General features: G+C 36.2%; 1 long non-coding RNA gene across 1 annotated transcript; it reads right to left on the reverse strand.

Annotated features, from left to right (window-relative positions):
* Window positions 1-584: 584 nt before the first annotated feature.
* Window positions 585-2939, reverse strand: LOC137242246 (uncharacterized). The gene is made up of 4 exons (XR_010950147.1): window positions 2606-2939; window positions 2145-2333; window positions 738-971; window positions 585-668 (listed from the first exon to the last, which is right to left on the reverse strand). It is a non-coding gene; the product is annotated as an uncharacterized lncRNA (long non-coding RNA).
* Between the last annotated feature and the right edge of the window lie 2628 nt (window positions 2940-5567).

Genomic DNA, 5567 nt, shown 5'->3' on the forward strand with positions numbered 1-5567 from the left:
TATTTTAAATCAAATGAAACTTTTTTAAGTAGGTCATAAAAAAACCTTAAAAATCAAAGAAAAAAAGTTAAGAACTCAAATTTTGCAGGCTCGAAAATTATTTTTTGGGTATGCTTAGTGGAGGAACTTATCTTCCTGAGCCCAAAAACTATCGAAAAATCGATGGCGCGATATAGGTTAATAAATCGACCCAGCTTAATGCACATACATATACAATATGTATCAAAATAGTCTATTAGTTTGAAGACATATAAATAATTCTTAAATATTTTTATTTATTTACCAAAGAACATCTTAGTTAATGAGAAAGATATGTCAGTTTTCGGTTTTTGATTTTTCGATTTGTGAATTTTATGTTGTCAATAAAGAATTATCCTAAAATATATATGTAGTACATCTTTGATTTTTGATTTTCATGTCATCGAATAGCGGTCTTAAGAAAGCCGTATGATCGAACAAATATTTGTTACTAAAAATCAAAAAATGACTATTAAAGAAAAAAATATTTTTTTAATTCTCATTTAAAGTTGCAGGTAATGAAAATTTTAACTGCGTGAAAGCATGAGCACAAGCATTCATCCCCTCACCAATTGCTATCATTGCGTTTGCCATTTCTACAGTTGCGGCTGCCATTCTGCTTATTGCCTCAGCCTGGGCCTGCGAGGACTCTGCTAGCATCTATTAAAATGAAAGACTAATTAAAACTGAAAAACTAGATCTATCCTTCGTGTGTATACCTTTTGTGTCTCGGCTTGTGTTTCCGCAATCTTTAAAAATTTTGCTTGTGTTGTTGGTGAACCTGCATTCCGTTTCCTCTTCGCTCCCCTTCGTGGTGTCTGTTTTGCCGTTCTCGGAGTTGTACACCGAGTCTCCGATTCGCCTTCAGACACGCTGGGTCATTGAGGAGTGTCATTTTCATCTACGACCAGATGAAAATATTCCCCTTCGTCTTCCATGTTCAATTGTTGTTCCTAGAAGTAGCATTATTTAAATTTAACAGGCTTATTTAAATCTATAACAGAAACATTATAAATAAAAGTTTTAAATTTAACTAAGGCATGACGTGGCTGAATGCGTTTATAACACTTTAACCATCGTAGGACTGCAGGGTTCGAATTCCACTCCCGGGAGAAAAGACTTTGAAGAGATTTAAAAAAGGTATAATCGAAACAGCTGTCGCCTTGTCCGTCCTGATACCACGTTGTTTAAAATTTTCCCAAATTATTAAATAAATTATAAATTAAAAATTGCTTCAAATAAATGTTTTCATATATTTAAAGCAATAAGGGTAATTCCCGCTCAAAAACTCATACAAAAGTTTTAAAGTTTTCGAAAAGTTCATCAAACCTTGAAAAATTGCTATCAAATTTTTCAACTTTTTCGGCAGAGATTCCAACAATTTTTTGAGTACGCAGTTTTGTAGCCCATTAAATTTTAGTATAATAATATGCAAGTTAGAAGTACAACATTTTCCCTGAAATTTTAAATTTTTATTGTTGTTGTGTTAGCAGTACCTTCTTGCTTAACTGGCACGTCCATATGGTGGATTGTCATTGGATTCTTCTAACGGAAGTCCCTGGAAACAACAGGGTTGGGAATTTGGAGGTACTTCATACTTGCAAATTATTGTAGTAAAATTTAATGGGCTACAAAACCGCGTGCTAAAAAATTTTCTACGACTTCTGTCTAAAAAGCTGAGAATTTTCATGGCAATTTATCGAAGTTTGATGAAATTTGTGTAAACTTTGAAACTTTAGTTTATTTGAATATTTTTTTAAAGTAAAAAAACGTTTTGAACAATGTTGACATTTTTTTAAAATATTTCAAATTATTTTTTGTACCCATTAAATTCTAGATTCTATAGGTACCTATAATTCTTAAGTCTGGGAAAAATCTACTTGAATTTTCAGAAATTTTTTTCTAATGGATGATGCGTTTTGAAAAAAAATTCTAAATATTCAAGAAGATTTTTCCGATTTTTTAATTTGAAATATTTCAAAAAAGTATCAACATTTTTCAAAACATTTTCTTTACTTTAAAGAAATATTCAAAAACGAAATATAAACAAAATTAGAACATGCCAATATGAGTAACCTTACAACTATGCAATGGAGTATATATTGATATGACACAACACACATTACCTCTAGGTCGGGAATATTTTCAGTGACATCCGAGGATCCTTCCATGTAGGTGCTCCCTACTACTGCTATTACCCTCTTTTCTAATTCGCTAAGGGGCGCTTGTTCAAGGGGTCTGTTGCCAGTCTTCCCCTGTTCCTTTTTCAACTCGCGTACATGAGTCGACGTGCGACTTTTTAAGTCCCGCCAGACCTATAACAAATAAGTCGAAAAATATTTGTAAGTACCAAATAATTGCAAATATATACATATGTACATATGTAGATATCGCGCACCCAGAACTAAACAGCGATAAACTCAAAAAATCACAATGTTCAAAAAACTCGAAAAACTAACTGCCTCTCCCATATGCGTCAATGGAATTTTAAATTTTTAACAGCCCATTTCTCGATACGTATGGGGAGCTATTAGTTATTCGAATTGGGGAACGATGTAGTACTACTTCACTCAATTCTCATACTTACATTTTGCCACTGTTCAACCGACTTTACCGCGCCTCCAACGGCATTCAGCTTCGCGCCCATTTCAGCCCACTTCTCACGGCTTTCTAATTTGCCATGCATTTTTTGAAATTTTTCGCTGGCGAAGTCTGGGTCGGATGTAAAAACATCGAGCATCGCGCTTAGCTACTCCCCCGATGCACGACTCCTTTTTGATTGCGAAGACATTCTGTTGAAATAAATCGAAAAAAGTAATCAAATCCTTCCCTTTGATTTAGAAAAAAACGTTTGCTCTAGGAAGGTAGAGGAGGCTTTTCTGATCACAAACATATAGTTCCCAGCATACGGAGCTGTATAGTAATCGAGGTAATAGTGGTTAAAATTGGAAGTTTTACGTACTCCTACAGCGTTTTTCATAATTATTTACACACTTTTAGTGAAAGTTTACACACTTGATCGCACACTGTAAATTACGCTTACAAAAAATAACCCATAGCCCATCAAATGCCCGTCTTCCCTAAGAGACACATTAGAGACACCACCGATTCACATGGCTGTGGCTGCTGACACTTTTTGTTTATCCATGACACCATGCACTGGAGAACTATAAAATCGCGCGTGGTAAAACTTATATATTTGTGATCAGGAACACTTGTACCAATACACGAAGTCATCTCCCATTCCATAGCAAAAATAGTGCAATTCCTGCGACTCCAAGCTAAATCGCAGCCACTTTTTTGCTTAATATAAGGAGTACGGCTGTAAACTAAAGCGCACCCAAATATACGCATTATTAGGTACTTACCCTTATGTTTGAATACTTATTTTCAATTTTTTCCACTTTTGGGTTAAAATGTGTCCTTTTTATTAATATATTATTATTTTTTACTTTGCAACTCAATATCCAGACAATATTGTTTGGCGCTCAAAAATTTATTTTGACGTTCTCCTTTGTGTTTTTCGCATTTTTCGCCTGAGGTGCCACCTATCACAATTTTCAGCAATAAAAAATAATCAGCTGTTTACCATTGTTAACACAGAGTTACAGAATCAACAAATTGTTAGTGCAAACAGCAAAAATTATTGTCTACGCTAACAACATTTGTTATTGTGAAGCGTTACAGAATCGACCTCCTGGACTAACATATTAGGGGGACTCATGTAACCGTATAAATGCCTTATAAAGTGTGTAAACGTATAAATTTATCTAGTGCGTAAACGAGCTGTCAAATTTTGTATGAAAAATCATTTACACAATTTGTATAAATTTACGCGCACATTTCATTGTGTAAACGCGGTAAACTCAAAGGAATGCAACCTTGCAGACATTACAGCAGGCATTTTCATCAGAAATCTCCAACATCAGCAAGTAAAGGCGTTTTAGTTTTGATTTTTCACTTAATCTTGGCATTTTTTAATTTGTATAACAATCAAAAAAATTTTGGTTTGCAATAATACAGCTGATAAACAATCAAGTTTATCAAGAGTATTACTAGGTGCGTTCATATAACAGCGTGTGTAAATGGATATAATTTTACACCTTATAAATTTATATGCTTTCATGAGTCCCCCTATTGTAACGAATTTAGTGAAACTCCGGTTATTTTACACCTTCTGCAAACGTTCGAATCGCTAAATTGTCGAATAAATAACTGCAATATTCAGTAATGCAGAATGGTCTTTATTAGACTTTAATGTTTGGAAAGCCACTTCTTGCTCCTTCTTCCATTCAAAAGCTTTATTTTTTCTTGTAAGCTCATGGTGGCTATGGGCTACGCTGGAAAAATTTGGTACAAATCGGCGGTAATATGTGCACAGCCCAAAGAAACTTCTCAATTCATGTAGGTTCTGTGGTCATGGCCAATCCTTTACAGCCTCTATCTTTTCGTTAGCAGTGCAGATGCCCTCTGTCGTTACCTTGAGACCCAAATAATTTACTTCCTTTCTAAACAGCGCACACTTTTTGGGACTTAACTTCAGACCAGCGCAAGCTATTCTCTGGAAAACTTCCTCTAAGTTTTTAAGATGTTCATCAAAGTTCTTGCCCAATACGATGATGTCGTCCAGGTGCACCAAGCATGTTTTGCAATGTAGTCCTTTCAATACCTGATCCATGAGTCTCTCGAAAGTAGGTGGTGCATTACACAGTCCAAAAGGCATCACTGTAAATTGCCAAAGACCATCACCGACACTGAAGGCTGTTTTCTCCTTGTCTTCCTCCTTCACCTCCACTTGCCAGTAGCCACTTTTTAAGTCCAGTGTGGAAAACCACGTTGTACCAGATAGGGAATCCAGAGTGTCGTCAATTCTTGGCAATGGGTAGCTATCCTTTTTCGTAACGTCATTCAACTTGCGGTAGTCCACGTAAAACCTCATTTTTTCATCCTTCTCCTTTATAAGTAGTACCCGTCAGCTCCATGGACTAGCTGATGGTTCGATGACGCCGCTGTAGCTCATTTCTTGTATGATTTGACTCACAACTTCCTGCTTCGCCAGTGGAACACTACGTGGAGCTTGACGGATCGGCCTCGCGTCTCCAGTGTCAATTTTATGTTTCACAACGTTGCTGCGGCCTAGTTTGGAGCCATCTTGGTCAAATATGTTCGCGTACTTTAGGAGTAGTTGTTTTGCCTTCCTCCGATAGTCTCCCTCTAGCCCTTCCGTCCATGCAGTGATGTCATTTGAAAGATTAGTATTACTAGTTGAAACGTGTTCCTGGAACTGTTCACAGTTAATAAATACTTCAGCCTCTTGGCATCTTCCCAATATAGCTCCTTTGGTCAGTTTGAGTGGTGACTTGAACTCATTATGTACTCTTACCGGAATACATCCATCTTGTTTTGTCATAGCCAGGGTTTTTCCTACAAGTACATTCGGTGTTGATTTGTTTGCTGCTTCGACAACCCACAATTTGTTTGTCCCACAAACTCCATCAACCTTTGCCCAGATGACTGCTTCTGATATTGGTGGTATTTGCTGACTCTCT

Source organism: Eurosta solidaginis, chromosome 2, assembly GCF_040869045.1.
Source record: "Eurosta solidaginis isolate ZX-2024a chromosome 2, ASM4086904v1, whole genome shotgun sequence".
Lineage (NCBI taxonomy): Eukaryota > Metazoa > Arthropoda > Insecta > Diptera > Tephritidae > Eurosta > Eurosta solidaginis.